This window comes from Dendropsophus ebraccatus, chromosome 6 (assembly GCF_027789765.1).
Source record: "Dendropsophus ebraccatus isolate aDenEbr1 chromosome 6, aDenEbr1.pat, whole genome shotgun sequence".
NCBI lineage: Eukaryota > Metazoa > Chordata > Amphibia > Anura > Hylidae > Dendropsophus > Dendropsophus ebraccatus.
The window spans coordinates 44,229,488-44,250,601 of NC_091459.1; the positions used below are offsets into that span (position 1 = coordinate 44,229,488).

The 21,114-nt window shown below is 40.2% G+C and overlaps 1 protein-coding gene across 1 annotated transcript in view; it reads left to right on the forward strand.

Annotated features, from left to right (window-relative positions):
* TRDN (triadin) overlaps positions 1 to 21,114 on the forward strand; it is a 255,364-nt gene that overhangs the window by 53,739 nt on the left and 180,511 nt on the right. The window lies entirely within an intron of this gene.

Here is a 21,114-nt window from a genome sequence, read left to right on the forward strand (position 1 = left end):
GGAATTTAAATTATTAAACAGCCATTCAGCTGTGTTCTCCTTTTTTTTATATAGTTGTTCTCTGTATGTTCCCTAAATAATATGGGCTTCCTCTAAATATCAACCTGCTGTTATATACCTGTAGGTGATGTGGTGATGCAGGTGATGTTGCAGATTCCATCGATATTCATGTCATAATGTGCTGTTTTGGAGTTATAGATGAAAAAGCCAATATTTAAATGACCTGCTTTGGCGCACTGGTTTGACGTTCCCCAGCCTCTCGGTGTAAATGTATAAAGTTATGACGTTTTCTTATCCTAGCTCAGATCCCACACTGCGCAGTAACAGCAGCACCCAGAGGTCATTGGGGCTTTATTGGGTTTTTTAAGTTTGTCCTTAAGCAGGTGAAGGAAAAAAAACATAGTTCCTTCTCTTGCTCGCCCACCATCACTGCCTCTGTATTGTATTCTCAAACTTTTGTGATCATGGTTGGCACAGGATATAGACTCACAGCCAATCAGGAGCCACAATTTTAATTTGCAGCTGGGCCCTGGCCAGTCAACTAGAATGTCCAATGGCCCTAGGGAGGGTTTATAGTGTAGCTATAAGCACACAGTATATAACCTGGTACTGTCTATGCTGCAGTTGCCTGATTTGTGCCCATTGTCTGGATCATGCCTGTCATTTTGTGGGAGGTGTTTTTCCAATGTATGTGTTTTGCTTGACTGTTGCTTGTAGTATCTAGTTTAGCTTTTCCGATGTCTGAGGTAAAAATCAAAATGCTGCACTCCTCCCTCATCCTCAATGAAAATCATAAATAAGGTTTTTGTGCATAAAGTCTGCAGCATATAGCATACCTCTATATAATAATACCAAATAATACCACTATACAAGGAACAAATATCACTATTAGAGATGATCGAACAGTGCCGAAGTTCAGGTTCGTACAAACCTGAACCATCAGCATTTGATTCCTGCTGCCTTTCAGTTCTGTGGGGATGGTGGAGACAGCCCAAGTACTCGGGCTGTCCCCACCTTCCCCATGGAACAGGAAGGCAGCAGGAGTCAAATGCTGATGGTTCGGGTTCAAACTAACCTGAACTTCGGCCTTGTTCAATCATCTCTAATCACTATTAGGCCAGGTTTACGCTATGTAAAAATGACGTCTGTCTTTCATAATAAAGTCTGTTATTGCGCAAATAATGTCCACTATTTTAGACATAGCAGACATTATTTGCACAATGGTGGCCATTGTTATGAAAGATGACCATCATTCACAGAGAGGAGCAAATTTTGAGCATGCCAAACCTGCAGCATTTGATTTCCGGTGGCTGCTGAAGTTGGATGCAACCCTAAGGTTGCCTAAAAAACATGAATGCAGCCAGAGGCCATAGCTGTTTCTATGTTTTCCAGGACTCTAGAGGTAATTAAATGCTGCAAGCTCAGTTTCAGAACGACCCAAGCGTGCTCAAAATTTTCAGTAGTAGTAAAGCGAGGAGCTACACTAGGCTCCATGGTGAACTTGTAAACCGTCTGCCTTTGAACTCTGTTCCACTCCATGCTACTTCACTTCAGGTGCCTGGAGAGCTGGATCCAGTCCTGGGAAACTGGGAGATATTTTACAGGACTGGATCCAGCTTTTCCAGCAGAGGGGCATGGAGTGGCATGGGGCTCAAAGGCAGCCTACATTACCATCATACTGTTACTGAATAAAATCCACTGCGATGAGACCAAAATTATATTATTACATTATAACATTATATTACAATCTCTAATGGCTAAATATTATCACCATAAATTTACTACACAAATTCCAATTTTCCAAAATGACTAATATGACCTCTGTACAAGGGACAAGTAATGCTGCCACACCATGACTACATATTACTACTGCCCAGTGACTGAAAAAAAAACTGTCATACTGTAAAAGCACCATATCCATCCTGGACTACCATGATGATTTCATCTAGCTGCAATTCACATAAATTTAGCAGAATCTGCCAGACATAGGAATGGGATTGTAACTTTTTTTTAACACCACCACTATAGTGTGCTAAATGCTCATGCGTCCATTTAATAGATACGTTCCCATGTAGGTACAGCGGTTCCCCTGGCAATGTAGTGTCCCCAGTAGGTAGATCGGTGCCCCCAGTAGATAGATGTCCTAAGTAGGCAGGTTACTCCAGTAGGCAGATAGTTCCCCGTAGGTAGATAATTTCCCCCAGTCAGTAGAAGACCCCAGTACATACATAAGTGTACCCCAGTAGGTAGATTGTTTACCCCTAATGGCTAAATGGTTGTCCCCAGTCAGTAAATAGGTCCGCCCATACCAAAAACAAATAACTCACCTGCTCCCCACTCCCATGTCAACAGGATATTCTCTTCTTTCATCTGGTGCAGGCCACACAGAGGAAAAAGAAAAAACTTGCGGACTGCCAGTGACATGTTACACCTGTCTGATGTGTATGCTGTCCTTATGATGTGTGTCGGATGTGTATACTATCCTATGCTGATGCTTCTGATGTGTGTTTTTGATGTCTGATGTCTTTGTGCTTTGTGTCCAATGCATCTGCTGCTCTCATCTCTTTGGCATGTATCCTTCCTTCTTTTCTTCCTCTTCAAATCCCAAGCATGATAAAAACACTGTACGCTGTGTCTTTGACTTAATGCAGACTCCTTTAAGTGCTTCAGTTATCGAGTATATTACTTGTTCTTCGTACAATTATGACTAGATTAAAGGCTATGGACGTAATATAAGACCTTGCTGCTTATCCGTACAGCATTATTACTCCTATTATTGTTCCACGCTGGTGTTTGTCATAAAAGCAGCGTCCTGATGTGTTCATGCTGACACCAATTGTCCCTTACCCAATTTTCACAAGTGCCTATATTCGTGCAGTTTTAATGAACTATAAAGAGGATTTTGTTTTTTTGCATATCTTTATTATCTAGAACCATGTAGGAGTTTTACTATTATTACCGCTAATGGAAAATTATTTCATTGTTCCTTCTGGTATATTACAATTACAATTGGTAGATCTAACCACTGGAACTTGTACCTATAGATGCCTAAATTAAAAAACACCCAATTTCATAGCCACACTCTCCATAGAACTCAAATGTCAATACCAAAAAATGCTAAAAGGCACATTTATTTAAATATAAACCTGGGGATATGCCCTAAAAGCTGTTAGTAGATACCCCCTATAATATTCTGTAGTTCCCTCTCAACTTATCTCTCTAGGTGTATATATGACAATACATGCCTGGGATTGTGCATTGGCCATGTAATACATGTACATTAAAAAGTACTCTTTCACTTGGACAAATGCTAAACCTCAAACAGACCTGAAGTTACTTTAGTCAGGCCACACAGTAACATGAAAAGTATCACATTGTGTGAGGACATCATGTACCTAAGTTAACTGATTGAGGGCTTACATTTTATTACATGTCTTTAAAGGGGTACTCCAGAAAGTATTCCATTTTCAAATCAACATGTGTCAGAAAGTTATATACAGTAGATTTGCAATTTACTTCTATTAAAAAAAACTCAATTCTTCCACTGCTTATCAGCTGCTGTATGCCAGCAGGAAGAGGTGTATTCTTTCCAGTCTGACACAGTGCTCTCTGCTGCCACCCCTGTCCATGTCAGGAACTGTCCAGAGCAGGAAAGGGTTACTATGCGGACACTGATATGGACAGTTCCTGACATGGACAGAGGTGGCAGCAAAGAGCACTGTGTCAGACTGGAAAGGATACACCACTTTCTGCAGGACATACAGTAGCTGATAAGTACTGGAAGATTGGAGATTTTTAAATAGAAATTATTTACAAATCCGTATAACATTCTGGGAAGAGTTGATTTGAAAACCTTTTTTTCCCCTCTGGATTACCCCTTTAACATTAGGTGTACACAGAGAAAAACTTTTCACTGCTAGTGTTTTTATTACCTGCTGCATTCAGCATCAAAATGATTGCAGGCAGAAGACATAAAAAGAGGAATTTGGCAGACTGACAAGATCCACATTTATCTCCAGATTTTGATTATATGTGTAGCTGGCATTTGCACTGACTACATGGGATGGTTGTATTACATGACAAGGCACTTAGCTATTGGCTGCTTAGTATCACAAATCAGCAGTGACATATCACCAATTCAGATTCGCTGAATGCTGTGAACATGTAGCCTTTCTGAACTGAATAAAAATGTTCCCATGTCTGTTATGATCCTTTGTCTGGAAGCATGACTCACACAGGTCACATCAATATCTATGATGATTATTGCTTATTGGTCATGGAAACTGTGTCATCTTCATTTTAAACATACATTGACATGAATGGTGATTGGGGTTCATTACAATACTGTAAGGAGAAGTCTAGTGAAAATTTTTATTAAAGTATTGTATTGCCCCCCAAAAGTTATACAAATTATTAATATACACTTAGTACAGGAAATGCTTATAAAGTGCTGTTTTTCCCTGCACTTACTACTGCATCAAGGCTTCACTTCCTGGATAAAATGGTGATGTCACGACCCAACTCCCAGAGCTGTATGGGCTGTGGCTGCTGGAGAGGATAATGGCAGAGGGATGCAGAGGGGGGGGGGGGGGGATACAAAACTTTAATACAAATTTTGTCCGGACTTCTCCATAAAAGATACCTGTGATATGTGTCTACTAGGTTTAACAAAGTTCATGTCTCATGCAGGGAAAGCTGGGGAGATATGGGGAATCTGGAAGTAGTTTGAATCCCTAGCAACATATACTTGGTATAGAAATTTTTGAAATGTCTGTTTATGGACTTGGATTTGGATTTGGAAAGAGGCAGGGTCTGTCATTCCCATCCTGGCTCGTCCAGGTCCCCACTGTAGCTCAAGACAGACCCGGTACTGGAGCTTTTTATTGGCCTTTTAAAAAGGAGGCTTGCAACTTGCACAGAGAGGCTTTAGGGAAACTCTCTTGGGAATCGGAGGGTTAGAAGCCGATCTGACTGATTGACTGATTGTGCGGCATTAGAATACGGGTGGCTGAAGAAGTTGTATGCAGCCCTAGGGAGTCCGGGAAAACATGGAAACAGCCTATGGCCTATGACTGTATCTATGTTTTCCTGGACTCCCTGGGGCTGCATATAACTTCAACCATTGCTAATCAAGTGCGAGCTCCATAGTGTGCTGTGGGGAGTTCTGATGTTCTGTATATATATATATATATATTTATATATATATATATATATATATATATATATATATATATATACAGTGGTGCCTTGGATAAAGAGCATAATTCGTTCCGGGACCGTGCTTGTAATCCAAATCCACTCTTAAACCAAAGCAAGTTTTCCCATAAGAAATCACTGATATACAGACAATTGGTTCCACACCCCAAAAATAAATATCTATTATTCTGAATAACATGTCAAACTAATGAAACAAACATTCAGAAACAGCTGAATATGTGATATTATAAATTATTGTACAGTAATGGAGAGGATGAGAAACACAAGGGCTGACAGAGGCTGCAGGGAGCATGAAGGAATGAGCAGGGTATATGTGAGCACAGTATAGCAGCACTCTCTGTCCAGGGAGAGAGGGGTTACAGCTATGAACAGATTACCTCCACAGTCCTGTCCCCTGATGTAAGCCCCAGCCTGAAGTGGATCTGCTATGATTTGGAAGGTGAGGGAGACTTTCTGGGTCAGAGTACAGGGCTGTAGACCCCGCTATGCAGACCATACCCCTCCTCCACTCGCGCTCCCACCCAATACAGGGAGCTCTTAAACCAAAGCAATGCTCTTAAACCAAGTCACAATCTTGAAAAACTGTGAGCTCTTAAACCAAGTTACTCTTAAACCAAGGTACCACTGTATATATATATATCTATATATATATACATATATATATATATATATATATATATATATATATACACAGATAGACATGGTTAACATCAATTGTGTCAGGGAGGTCAGTTAGGTCAATTAGAACATCGAGTTAAATGCGTCATTATGATCAAATTAACACAGGCTGTGTTTACATCTTTATAATAAAAATAATGAAAGTCTGTCTGTCCCGTATAGACTTCCGAACGCCTCAACCATTTGACCCCAAATTTGGCACATAGATACATTGGGTGCCCGGGAAGGTTATTGCGAAAGGTCCCGTCCCCGCCAGATGTACAGGAGGGGAGGGGGAGGGGGAAGAACGGCGACCCATAGAAATGAATGGGAAAATCTCCTCACTGCAAACACAGGTGATATAATTAGCTGCATGTCTCCAGCAGTAAACGGCAGTTGGGAGCCTTAGCAACCAATAGGATTACTACCTTCACAGAAGGCTGGAATGTAAATGGTTGCTAGGGCAGCTGCCTCACAACAGATCCACAGAAATAACTGGTAGACCCCCTACTCTATCTATACAGTACATGTATACAGGACCCTCTACTCCATCTATACAGGACATGTATACAGGACCCCCTACTCCATCTATACAGGTATACAGGGCAGTATTACCAGTTGCTGCTGCCCTAAGCAGTAAACCTGAAGACGCCCCATCCTCACTCACCAATTAGCATCAGGATAGGTAGGTAATAGCTCCAGGCATCACATTTAACACCGCCACACCAGACCTGACCAATACTGCCATACTGTGACTGGATAACACTGCCATACCAGACCTGACCAATACCGCTATACTGCGACAGGATAACACCGCTATACCAGACCTGACCAATACCGCCATACTGTGACTGGATAACACAGCTATACCAGACCTGACCAATACCGACACACTGTGACTGAATAACACTGCCATACCAGACCTGACCAATACCGCCATACTGTGACTGGATAACACCGCTATACCAGACCTGACCAATACTACCATACCCCCCCTCGAAAAAACGCCAGATTTTCTGAACGGGAGGGTACTGCCCCTCTGCAAGGTGCTACCCTAGGCACCAGACCATGGGTGCCTAATGGTAAATACGACCCTGCAGGTATACAGACACTACAGGTATACAGGACACCAAAACTATACACTACAGGTATACAGGACCTCCACCAACTATATACTTCAGGTATACAGGACCTCCACCAACTATATACTACAAGTATACAGGACCACAAACTATACACTACAGGTATACAGGACCCCAAAACTATACACTACAAGTATACAGGAACTCCACCAACTTTATACTACAGGTATATAGGACCCCAAAACTATACACTACAGGTATACAGGACCTCCACCAACTCTATACTACAGGTATACAGCACCTTCACCAACTCTATACTACAGGTATACAGGACCCCCAAATGTTACACTACAGGTATACCGGACCTCCACCAAATATATTCTACAGGTATACAGGACCCCAAACTATACACTACGGGTTTACAGAAACCCAAAACTATAAACTACAGGTATACAGGACCTTCACCAACTCTATATTACAGGTATACAGGACCCCCAAACTTTAAACTACAGGTATACCGGACCTCCACCAACTATATACTACAGGTATACAGGACCCCAAACTATACACTACGGGTTTACAGAAACCCAAAGCTATACACTACAGGTATACAGGACCTTCACCAACTCTATAATACAGGTATACAGCACCCATCAACTCTATACTACAGGTATACAGGACCCCAAAACTATACACTACAGGTATACAGGAACTCCACCAACTATATACTACAGGTATATAGGACCCCAAACTTTACACTACAGGTATACAGGACCTCCACAAACTACATACTACAGGTATACAGGAACCTCAAACTATACACTACAGGTATACAGGACTGCCAAACTATATACTACAGGTATACAAGACCTCCACCAACTATACACTACAGGTATCCAGGACCCTCAAACTATAAACTACAGGTATACAAAACCTCCACCAACTATACATTACAGGTATACAGCACCAACTATTTACTACAGGTATACAGGACCTGCCAACTTTACAGTACAGGTACACAGGACCTTCACCAACTATACACTGCAGGTATCCAGGACTTCCCAAACTTTACAGTACAGGTATACAGCCCCCCCAACTATACACTACTGGTATACAGGACCTCCCTCAACTATACACTACAGGTATACAGCCCCCCAACTACACACTACAGGTATACAGGACTCCCCAACTATACACTATAGGTATACAGCCCCCCCACCCACCAACTATGCACTACAGATATGCGGGACCCCTAAAAACTATACACTGTAGGTATACAGAACCCCTCCAACTATGCACAACAGGTATACACTAATTCCACTGATGAAAGAATACCTTTAGATTGGCCTCCTGGGCACCTTAGAACAAATCTAATTAACACACTGACACTTTATACCCGGGCAGCGCTGGGTACATTTTCTAGTATATATATATATATATATATATATCCCAAACGCTAAAAGATTTAAAACTGAATGTTATTATAACTGCAGAAACGCAGAAGAGCTTTTAATGATCAACAAGTCATGTAAGGGTTAAGGGGGAAAAAAAAGTTTTTGTGCCTCAAATCCTGCACAAACCAACATAAAACAAGAAGCAGCTGTAAGTTTAACTATAGTGTTCTGGTCATTTCGATATAGTGACACAATTGGATTATTCGCCTAGTATAATGTTTTAATGCTGATATACATTTGTTCACATTTTATATATTTTCTGTAGATCTTTATGACAGTTTTTATAGTTTCTAAAATCCCATGAGTACATAATATGTTGTTATAGTTTAATGACGTTGTAGCCTTAGTAGACATATGGCTGATGCAAGCCCTTTTATTTTGGTCAGCCGTTGGATGAATTCTTATTCTGCTTTTGGCAGTGGGGAAAAAGCTAAAACAGGTGGCATATCCTTACAGCTTCATGAAAGGACTGTGTGGAATGTTTAGAGGTTGTGTGCCAAATGTGTTCAAACCTTATTTTTGGTGCTTGTTCTAAGAAGCACCATCATTATGCTGGTATAGATTCTGTCAGTTTCCTGTTACTTTTGGAATCGCTGTCATATTGAGATTTTTTTTATATATATATATATATATATATATATATATATATATATATATTCACTATATATATATATATATATATATATATAATATAATTAGATATAGATAGATAGATATATAGATATATTGTTTCATTCACTGTGGATTTTAAAACTATTTTGTTACTTTGTATTCTATCAAGTCATGCTTTTTTATATCATTACTTTAAGGGTATGTTCATAATATAGTATATTTTGAGGGAAAATAAGGCAGTATTTTCATAATTGAGGCCATGTTCACACAACGTATAACACCGGCCATGTCACAGAACGGGTCACAGAACTGCCGATGTTACTGAAGATTCTGAATTCGGATACGGGCACACCAGTGCGTGTCCGCATCCCAATTCCCCACTGCACAAAATGGCGTCACAAGAGTGTATACTATGGGGGATATTTATAAAACGTCCGCCCGAGGCGTACACCAGGGAGAAGGTGCAGATCCGCCCCTTCTCCCTGGCGTACACCTGCCATATGCCCCGCTCTCCCGATGGGGGAGCTGGGGGGACATGACAAGGAGAGGAGGAGGCATGGCCTCCTCCTGCGCCTCATTTATCATGATTTACGCCTGCTCTCAGGTGGAAATCATGATCCAAATCTACACCTGCTGGAAGTTGGATTTAGTACGCCGGGCGCAGATTCGGGCGAAGTCAGGGCCTAATATAAGACCAACGTACTTGTATGCCGGTCTTTATAAATCCCTCTTATGTGTATACACTCCGGCCGGGATTTCCTTTAGCTACAGCACAATGAAAATCGGCAAAAACTGCTGTGATTAATACTTTACTTACGTGGTGCGAACATGGTTTAGACTATATTTTTGCCTCAAAAACGTGAATATTCACTCAATGTGAATGTACCATTTGTACTTTGATTTTTTTATTTTTTTAAATGAATAGACCGGCGCCGACACAGGGATGCCGGTGCCATGGTCCTTTTTTGAACCTCCACCCAGTTCCTGTGCACAGCGCCAATCTATTATGGAGCACCGACCGGGCATGAAGCACTGCCAGCCCCCAGTGTGACGATCTCCCCTCCCCTCTGGGACATGGCTCCATTAGAATCAATGGATTCAGCCACACAGGGGGCATCTGGTGAATTGTTTGAGTCTCCCACTGTTTTCAAAGGGGTTCATTACTCGAAACGAGAACTCGAGCATTGAAAAATTGTCGACTCAAGTAACCAGCACTCGAGCATTTTAGTGCTTGCTCTATTTCTAAACATGGGTGTCAAATTGTATGCAGAAATACCAAATAGGTTGCCTTGATAATATTTAGATTTAAAGTTCCTCTGTCTTAACCTTATTATAATGTACAGTATATAGAAGGTTCGAAAAGTGGTTAACACTTTGTCAGAAAAATACATATTTTTTTATTGGAATGGAAAATAATAGGTAACTTACAAAGCCTGTCATTTTTTGTTCCGTGTTCCATTTCCATAGAGAACATCAAAAGCCTTCCCCCACGTTTGGCTAATGTCAGACTGTCAGAGGGATAGGGAATCCAAACCTGTGAGAAGGCCTTTGTTATGTAAATCAGACAGTTTTCGCATATCCTCTCACTATGTGATGTTGAAAATAGCATCTAAAATTTAAATCTTTTTCTGTGCTCTTCTCCATTCTCACAGACCATCATGATAAATATTTTGCTCTCGGCTGGCAGAATCTGCTAATCTCCACTTTGGAATTTTTGTCAACGTTATTGACAAATTAGTTCTAATAAAATCCTCAAAGCAATCACAAGTCTTCAGTCTACTGCCAAGTGTCTGAGAAGAAGACATATATTGCTTCCTTGACACATTCTTAATTGATAAAAAAAAAAAGTGATGGATTAAAATATGGTCAAAGATGTTTTTTTTTTTTTTTTTAATTCTATTCTAAATGGAGTTCATCTACACAAAATACTGAGGTCTCCTACAATTACAGGGATGGGGAACCGTTGGCCCTTCTCTATTGCAAAACTACAATACTCATCATGCCTGGACAGGCTTTGGGAATTGTAGTTTTGGAACAGCTAGAGGGCTGAAGATTCCACATCCCTGCATTATTATGTATGATAAGAAAAAATCCCATAGGAACTTCAGAAAACAGCACCTTACCTAGAGTATGACCTGTAAATGTAGACTATTCAATTTTATATACTTGCAAGTAATGTCTGGCTGCAACATTTTTAAAAAAATAATGTACAAAAATTCCACAGAAAATGTTGGGAAACAGTATCAGAGAAACCAGGCATATAGATATGATAGGGGAATCTCCAGTGCTCGGGACAGTGGAGAGTGTCTTTCTCTCTGGTAGACTTAGCCCACGTATTGTTTGACAATCTATTCATTAATTTTACCAGTAAAGATAAAATTTGACATTTTTGCAGAAATCTGGGATTGCTAGGTGTTGTTAGCAGTCGGATAGTTGTTGGTGTATCGACTAGGCACTTGACACAGTGAATAGGAGTGTTTTGCCCACCCCTGAGTATACTTACACTAGGCTTTCAAAAGGTTGAACCAAGAAAGGTAGTTTGTGGTAGGTGTTACTTAGGTGTAGTAAGGTTCAGGGCTTGTCTTGGGGCTTCGCCTAGTAGTGCAGAACTCTGCAGGGACAGCTTGTAGTGTGTGACTTGTGGTAAAGAATTTTATACTCATGCTTAGGACTGAGAAGAAAGAAGAAGAAGACTGCCTTATGCCAGAAGGGCCCATGGAGTGTCAGGACTGGTATAACTAGTCACAGGGTTGAACAACTGGGTGTAGCTAACCATTCCAGGTTCCCCAAGTAGGTCAAGCAGGTTTCAGTGGAGTTCATCAGCTTAGCTACTTTGCTCCACTACAGATTAATCCTTAATAAGTGGATTATCTGTAGGACGGTTTTCCCTGGAGTAGGCAAGGATTTCCCAGGTGACAGTTACCTCACTTCTGGGTTTAGCACTGCAAAACTATTAGTAGAAAGTCCCTGACAAGGCCCCAGGCCCTGGCCTGAGGGCCAGGCCTGGGTATAGACTTTAGCAGGGACCCTAGTTTTCAGTTTCTCTCTCATCACCATTCACTAAATAAGACTCAAAAGAGCTCCTGCGAGCACAAAATAAAGGATGTAAATAGGGGTGACTGGGACTAACCTCTTATTGGTGTGAAAGTGGTAGAAGGGGTGAAGTGTAAGGGTACTATTACACAGAACGATAATTGGCCGAATCGGCCCGATTCTGCCGATTATCTTTCTATGTAATAAAGACAATGATCAGGCAATGATCGTTGTCATCGGCTGATCGTTGATATAGGTTCTGACCTATAATTGTCGGCCACTGACCGCGCATAGCTACCTGTAAGACCGGTGTGCGGCCGGTGACTGACGATATACATTACCTGTCCAGGTTGAGGGCTCCTCTTCCTCTGTACTTCTCCCTCAGGTAATCGTTTAACAAGGGCTGCAGGGACATCGTTACCAATGTCCTTGCAGCCCTTGTTTAAACATTATACATTACCTGTCCAGGTTGCAGGGCTCCTCTTCTTCTGTGCTTCTCCCCGTGTCCGTGCACTCCAGCTTCAGAGTGGCCTGTCAGCTGACAGGCCACTCAGCCAATCACTGGCCGTGCCGGTCCCTGCAGCCCTTGTTAAACAATTATCAGGCTCTTTAATAGGCCCAGTAAACGAGCGCCCATCTAGCAGATCAGCGCTCGTTTACATTCATTATTGGGCCACAATCGGCCTGTCTAATAGTAAGAGTGTGATAGATGAGGAAGTGTGAGGCACCAAAGCCACTGACTGGACTACAGATAAACAGTGAACAAACAAAGTTAACCCTTTAGACCTTCAGCTGTACTCAGCATTAGGGGAGAGTGAGACACCAAGTGGTAATAGTGTGGAAAGGCACTTAATATGCCAGATTGTGACACCTGACAGAGATATCATTTGACAGGTGGAATAAAAGCGCAGTGGCACACCTGTACGGGAACTCTACATTTTCTCTGCAGGAAACATCACTGGTATACTTATTGAGCTATTTTTCAACATGTGTTACATTGGATCTACAGCATGTCTCTAGAGGGTTTTTACAAAGTGATCTTTTGTATTGTTTGGTACTGCTGTCATTCTAGTGCATTTTTACCACTTTTTGCTGAAAGTAAGGTATATTAACCAATGTACTGCACTTATTCCTATACATATTTACAAGGAACATTCTAGTGCTTAGTACATGGCTTGACAATAATGCGGCTCTAGTATTAATCAGCCATTGGCCACAACATCTCCTACTTCATCATTTTATGACCCGTCAGGATTGAACGATCAGCCGGAGAGTGGACATTTTCTTGTCCGTTAGGGGATTGCTGGCTCTTAAGGGGGCATTCACACGTTCCGTTCCATCATTGCGGTCTGTGAAGGGAAGGTGTCCTACAGACTGTCATGCGGAATTTTCTGCATCGTGTATCATTACGAGTCCAGGTTGTTCTGAAACTGTTTAAATCTTTGCGCTAAACAATTTAAAACTAAGAGCTCAGACACAACCGATCAGGGGAACCTGTGGGGAGACAGAAGTGCTGTTGTTCATTCCTTGCCATGCTACGTGTCCGCCCGATTTGGAAGGCCTCATAGACTGGCATTAGGAGTCCGCCTAGGTCACATAACAAAGAGTTAGGAGAAAACATGTATATGGCGCTCTTCTCCTGACTTACTCATCAAAACTTTGGACATGTCTCTGTGACATGTCAAAAGTTTTTTTCTGTTTTTTTTTTTTCCTAATGATAGGTACATTTTAAAGCCCAGCCCATGGACTGGAGTTTTGTTGTATTGAAAGGGAAAAAATTTGATCCTTTTGGTGTACCATATTTTTATGGCATCCTTACCTGAAATGCATTTTACCCACATATTACTTGTGACTGTCTTTTAATTCAGATCCATTAGGACACGTGTATGACTACACATTTGCTATAGTGCCTACAAGGCTTATAATTATTTAGTGTAATAGTGTATGTTAATCGTGGTGTTTCAACATGTTACACATCACTCCTTGTAATCGGAGCAGTAGCAACAGACCCCTGCTGATTTAAAAGGGCTGCTCAAACAATCTAAGAATTGTTCAGGCAGCCCTTCCCGTTGCTATCCAATTGCTGTCTGTTAGTGTAATAGCACAGGTAGGCAGCAGGGAATGAGGGGGAGGCAAGTGCTGAGCTGAAAGGTCAGCATTCACTTTCCCCGAAATAGAAAGCTAAATTCTGTTACAACAAAAACTAAAATATTTTAATACACAGATTACTAAAGCACCAGTGTGGAAAAGATGATTTTGGATACATACCACAAATATTATGAGGGAAATGAGCCTTAGTAAAGAGAGCCAGGAGAGTAATTTAAGTCATCTTTACTTGATTTCTGATTTCAGAAATGTCAAAAATACAGTTTTCCTGCCTACAGGAAGCAAAAAATATGATTGATGTATTTAACACATAATGCATAAAAACCGCACTCCTGAAAATACTGAGTGTCAAAATGTTAGCATGTCTATGAGGTCTAATGCATAGCAGGTCTGTCGTATCTTGAGTCATAGGGTAGTTACAAATTCTTTTAGTATAGTGAATAAAAGTATATTACATCAATCATTGCTGTTGTTATATTGATGTTGCCTCTGTAAAACTGAATGAAGAAGACCTGCTCGCTGACAAGGCTTTTTTTTTTTTTTTCTCAGAAAAACTGCACAGGCAGCATTCTAGAATGAATGCAACTTTTGGTTTAGGGGGTAGCAGTATGCTCTATTTTTAATTCATCATGCCCTTTCACATGTCTTTTATGGACAGGTAACACTGATCTAAAAGCCTTTCAGGAGGATAAAAAAACGGCCATAAAAATGGAAAAGGGAAAAATACATACTTACCTGCTGCACGGCTGCAGTGGTGCTCCTGGCCAGCTTCTTCTTCTTCGCTCTTATGGAGCTGCATCACTTGTACACCACAATACTGAGGGGGGAGGTAGCGTGTAAGTATATTGCAACTCATTCTTGTGCTGCCTCCAGCCACAAGAGTGATTGACAAGGTTGGGAGCCAATGGCTCCCGGCCCTGTCAATCACAGTAGCCAATAAGACTGGATGTGCTCCTGATCAGGAGTATGTACAATTAAAGGGCCAGCGTCAGCACTCAGTGGCACTTGCCTCGTTGCTGGTGCTGGCCTGGGCTGCCATGCAATGCATCTTAAATCCTGAAAGGTATATCCATGTCCAATAGAACCCTATGGGTCTGCAAATTTATCTGGATTTTCTGATAAATAAATTTGGATAAATTTACCAGACGTGTGCAGGGGCATCACAGCGGTATCTTAGTTTATGTTGTTTGTTAAAGCCCCACACCTAAGAAATTGTTGTGAATTCCAAGCAAATACATAGGCTTAGACTATAGTAGCTGCTCTGGGCCCTGTGGTTTAATTGCATCATAAATATTCATTTTCTTGATGAAAGAATGATGCATTTATGTATACATATCCAGCTTTACTTACCAGCACTCACTAATATATTGCAGCACATCGGCTCATTTCATATAATGGAAAAGGAAATTATTACCAGAAGGACTTGTGATTAATTGCTTCGCTGGGTCTGGCCTGACTTGGCAGGCTCTCTGTGGTATACCCAGAATATGGAAATTGGTGATGCATATATTTGACTCTGTGAAAGAAAATAAGGGGAGTCATTTAGTAAATTAAAGTTCATAATAGATTTCATTATTACTCAGGAGCTACTCATGACCCCATTATCTAAATATTAATATAGTCAGTTATAGACTCTGATGATTATAGAGCCAATGTAGCAGTGCTTGTTGCGTATCTAAATGAAATCAGATACGACATAACAATGGCTACCTGATTAAAAACAGAATTGTTCATGAGGACAGAATGGCTACTGTGTCTCATTTTATTTCTTTATAGATCAATACAGCAATTTATATTTATTTATTTAGTTAGTTAGTTACCGTAGTTAGTGAGTTTGTTTGTTTGCTCTTTTCCGGGTACTCCAGTGAGTGCCAGAAAATGCCAGAGCTTTGTAATTTACTTCTATTAGAAAAAATCTTGTCTTCCCGTACTTATCAGCTGCTGTAGGTCCTGCAGGAAGTGGTGCTCTCTTATGCCACCTCTATTAATGTCAGGAACTGTCTAGAGCAGTAGCAAATCCTAATGGAAAATCTTTCCTGCTCTCTAGACTGAAACAAATGCACTTCCTGCAGGACATACAGCAGCTGTATGTATTGAAAGACAAGATTTTTAAAATAGAAGTAAATTACAACTCTCTGGGCCTTTTTTTTACCAGTTGATTTGATATATATATATATATATATATATATATATATATATATTATTATTATTATTTATTTATTTATTTATTTATTTTGCTGGCGTACCGCTTTAACGTGAAACTTGGTACGAACCTGAGAAATTAATTCTTTTACTCTAGTCCTTCAAATGCACGTTTCTCATTATAGTGTTTCAACACCCTTACCAATAACAACTGCTGCTGCATCTTACTGGGCTGTACAGCAGACACTGACAAAAGCGTATCTCCTTTTCAGACATCAGGGCTTTGCACATATTGGGTGTACTTGTACCACACTTGCCTTTCTGCCTGCTTCACCTATGCCTTCACTTTGCGTATAGTATCAATAATACTACACTCTGCACTGTTTTACTTACTTCCTTTTACCTTTGCCCCAAATGGTAGTAAAAAGTATCCTATTGCATCTATGGTCAAATGAAAAGAATTATATTCATTTGTGGAACTATAAATCCTAATGGACTGGGTCGCAATACTTGAGTACTCTTGCCAGAGAAAGCAGACACCAAAATGGACCTAAAGCTGAGTCACTGGTGAAAATGAAGCACACAAAATAACAAAAAAGAAATAGCAGCTAGATTCAGTTCAGTTCAGTTTATACTTTTACTGATATTATGTGTTACAGTGTTAGGTTATGTTCACATGTTGTTCATTTTTAGGTAAAGAATGGACACTGATTGCAATGGAATCAGTGTCCGTTCTTTACTGCAGGAGCAGCATTGCATTGAAGGCAATGCAATGCCGCCCGCTATGTTCACACATCGTTATTATATCGTCAGGGGCGTAGTTAGGATTCACAGGGCCCCATAGCAAAAATTTGTAAGGGGCCCCCCTCCCCTACGCACAACACAATGCATACGCTTTATTGCTGCACTGATTTCTGCACATTTTCCTTTCCTAATTGATTGCCAGCTGGAGAACAGAGGTCAGAGGTTACCCAGTCATGCATGGGCCCCATAGCAACTGCCTACACTGCCTCTATGGTAGCTATGCTACTGTATAACACCCATTCTTTAGAACGGCATTAAAATAATGTACATGCCTATTATCTCCGGACGCTGTTCAATTAACAGCGTCCGGAAATAATAGCTGTTCACACAATATAAAGTGCAGCGGCGGCTGCACTTTGCATTGAAGTGACTGGTCAATTGATTTGCGGGAACACCCGACGGTGCCCGTAACTCAATAGTAGAAAAAAATTGTTCCTGCAGCTGATACAGGAGGTTTCTTTGCAACGGATGCTGTTAAACGTAGTGTGAACAAGGTCTAAAGGCCCTATTTCACAGAACGCTTATCAGCCGATAATCGTCCCGTGTAATAGAAGGCAACGATCAGCCAACATTAAAGATGTCGGCTGATCATTGCTGTCGTTTTCAACATGTTGAAAGATAAAAGACTGTGATAGCAGCTCCCCAGGCAGCTCCCCCGCAGCTCCCTGCGGACCCCCTGTACTCACCCGAGCAGGGAACGTCCAGTGTAATAGAGGCTTTAGAGTGGAACTTTCTTTAGGTAAAAACACACATTGATCAATACAGGGTTTAAAAAGGTAAAAATGATGACAAGGTAAAAGCATGTTATATGCAATTAGAATAAAAAAAGTCTAAATATTTTAGCAAAGGTACAGTATAAGGGGGGGGGGGAAGGAGTACTAAAAAGAGCCAGAGACAGGCACAGAAATGATTTAGTAAGTGTTGTATCTCAGTTAAGTGCTTCATTTGCAGCTAGCCTCCAGCCACTAGGTTAGGGACAGCTGAAAATCATAAATGAAGCCTGCAAAGGGGAAAACCGGTGAAAAATGCCTATGGTGACAGGTATTTTTCCAAAGGGAAACAGATTCAGGTTCAAAAAGAAAAAAACTACTCAAAATTAAGCATAAAGCAAAAAATCTTATTGTTGTTTATGGAAAAAATGGCTGTATCCATGTTTTCCTGAGCTCCTTAGGGTTGCATCAAACTTCTTCAGCCACTGGTATTCAAATACCGAACAATTGGATCTCTAATATGTACACAGTTTTAGACTTTTTCATGCATTTTGATTACTTTAGCAATTAATTAATAAATGGTGTACTATTTTGCAGACTAAAATCCAGTTACTGGCACTTTGGATATACAGTCCAACAATTTCATGTGAACTGCATAGGGCCCAGGTGCACTGTCTGAAAGCATTTCATGAAAATCTACTGGAATTATTATATATGCATATCATATCATTAAAATTATTTAGTTAAGAATTTAATGGTAACCTGATTACAAATGTGACTGAATATAACTGATTGAGGTTTGCAATTAATGGGACCACAATAACTAATTGTATGCAGAAATTAAATCAGCATAATCAAAATAATACTATGCAGATGGAATCGGTAATGTTATCAGACAGTCGGGCACAAAGAAAGACTAGGAAAAAAAATTCAACCTAAACTTTATTTTTATCTTTGGCAGACCATATATCAATTTGCCATTCAAATCAGATGCTTAAAGTGAGTTCACACAAAGTGTAAGGCCTCCTGCTGTTTTACAGCTTAGTTTAGTATCCATCTAGGTGCCTACAGAACCTTGCACGTCCCAGATTTTATGCAGGAGCGTACAAAGGTCTTTTCTGTCAGATCACATTTAAATCTAACACCAAAAGGTATTAAAGCAGCAATCTCTATATGTAAAAGTTTCATCTTCAATCGCAAATTGACACAACATAGTTCAAATAAATTCATGCAGTCAAGTAAAAATTTTAACGTCATCGATGTAAGACAACACAATTGATGTGTCTCTATAGAGTCCATTCAACTTGCTTTGAAAGAAAGATTGCCAATAATTCCCATTCAGTAAAATTTTAAGGCTGTAATTTACCAGCTGTAAAAATGCTAAGTCCTTTTTTAAGTATTCATGACTCATTCATTTTTCTAAAAATGTGCTTTTTTAAAAAATATTTTTTGCCCATTTTCATCTTGAGGCTATGTTCACACCGTCAAAATGACGTACGTTTTTATTGGGTGACCGTCATTTAACACCATCTGTTTCAAAATAACGTCCATTATCTGCCATTATATGATGGTCATCTAATGTAAACGTCTGTCATTTTAACGGGGTGTGAACAAAGCCTTGAAATGACTAGTTCACAAAAGACATAAAAGCATCTAGTGTTATTTAGTATCTTTTTTTTTTTATTTACTATACCTACACCCTGCATGATCTCAGCACCCAGCACCCACTCAGCAGTAGCTTGTGAGTCACAACAGTTACATAGTATAGTATATTAAAATAGTTATCCAGGCTTTGAAAGTATATTCTGGATGGACAAAAAAAAAAGTTTTTTAAATCATTTAGTTTCAGAAATTTATACAGATTTGTAAATTACTTCTATTTAAAAATCTCAAGTCTTCCATTACATATCAGTTGCTGTATGTCCTGCAGAAAGTGGTGTATTCTGACCAGTGTGACACAGTGCTCTCTGCTGCCACCTTTGTCAGTAACAGGAGAGCAGTAGCCCCATAGAAAACCTCTCCTGCTTTGGAAAGTCCCTGATATGTACAGAGGTGGCAGCAGAGAGCACTGTGTCAGACTGGGAAGAAAAGAATACACCACATCCTGCAGGACATACAGCAGCTTATAAGTACTGGAAGGCTTAAAGGAAATCTGTCAGCTGTAATTCACATTCCAAACTGCTAACACTGTAAGATGGTTATGTTAAGGAGACACATGGTTCTTTATGTAACTTCAGAATGATTTTATTCTTTGATACAAAGCCTGATCTGTTGCAAGATGCACTTTCTCACCCCCCCCCCCCCCCCCTCTTGCTTGATTGACATATGGAAGCTGAATCCCAAACCGGGTCAGATATGGGAGGGGCAGTAGGGAGGCGTTACAGCTTGCTCGGGCCTCTTTGACTCTTTGTACAATAGATCAAAAGCATGTTTTTACAGTCTAGAAGAACAGATGAATATATGAAAGGTACCATGTGTCTCCTTGACCTAAAAACTATGTAACAGCAGCAGCAATCACTATGGATTGCATGTGCTAGTACAAGCACTCATGTAGAAATGAGAAATCTGCAGCGTGTACTGGAGTGCTCTGTCGAATAGGTAATATTGGAAGGTCCACAGATCTAACATTGATGGCCTATCGTAAAGAATATCATCAAAGGGACGTCTAGTATTAGTAAAATATAACTGCTTTCTTCCAAAAAGAGTGCCACACCTGTCATTGGGGCTTCAATGGAACTGAAGATAAAACTGGAATGGAACAAAATGAACAAAATGGAATTGAAACTGAGGCCAAAAGTGTCCCTGTCTCTGCAAGAAAGCAGCTACCGTTTTCTAATCCTAAAGAACCCCTTTAAAATAAAATAAATTTTTCTAAACCTTTTGTATGGTTTGATATAATCATTCCTAAATCTTTATGAACGTTGACAGTTCTATATATATTTAGCAGATGCTACTCATTACGTGAATTGACATTGCGCTAAAATTTATATTCATACAACAAATTAAGTGATAAAACTCATACACTACCTTGTGTGTGGCAGATGTTACATGTACTTTTATACTGCCATTCTTCCATTGAACACAGATGCTGCAAAATACACATTATCATACTTCTCGTTGTCACTATTTTCTGAAGGAAATGATTTGACCTATTCATTTATTGGTCTCTTCATATGTAAGAATTGGGTAGTTGACCCCATGTATGCAATGTGGCCCTCAGAAACATTAATGCCTTATTGACATATGACATAAAAATGATATTATTGACTTCTAAAGTGCATACTTACAAGTGCATCT